This window comes from Temnothorax curvispinosus, unplaced genomic scaffold (assembly GCF_003070985.1).
Source record: "Temnothorax curvispinosus isolate PA1 unplaced genomic scaffold, ASM307098v1 QBEX01003269.1, whole genome shotgun sequence".
Lineage (NCBI taxonomy): Eukaryota > Metazoa > Arthropoda > Insecta > Hymenoptera > Formicidae > Temnothorax > Temnothorax curvispinosus.
In genome coordinates this window covers 1-308 of record NW_020213049.1, presented here as the reverse complement: position 1 = coordinate 308, position 308 = coordinate 1, and positions in this window count along the sequence as shown.

Here is a 308-nt window from a genome sequence, read left to right as displayed (position 1 = left end):
GTAGCAGCAACTTTTGATTGGTTCGCATTTATCGGCAAAAGCACGAGAAACAGAAAGAGACAGATATATAAGAGAGAAAGAGAAAGCGATATACAAGTAAAGCCCCTTGCACAATAGGCGATAACGATAGTGATAGCGACAGCGACAAAGTTGCCGACAAAGGTATAGCTTTGTCGGCAACCTTGTCGCTGTCGCTATCGCCTATTGTGCAAGGGGCTTTACTTATTGTATATCGCTTTCTCTTTCTCTCTTATTTTGCCGAAACTCAAGATGTCGTGACTCTTATTAAAGGGACTCAGGGACCGGTT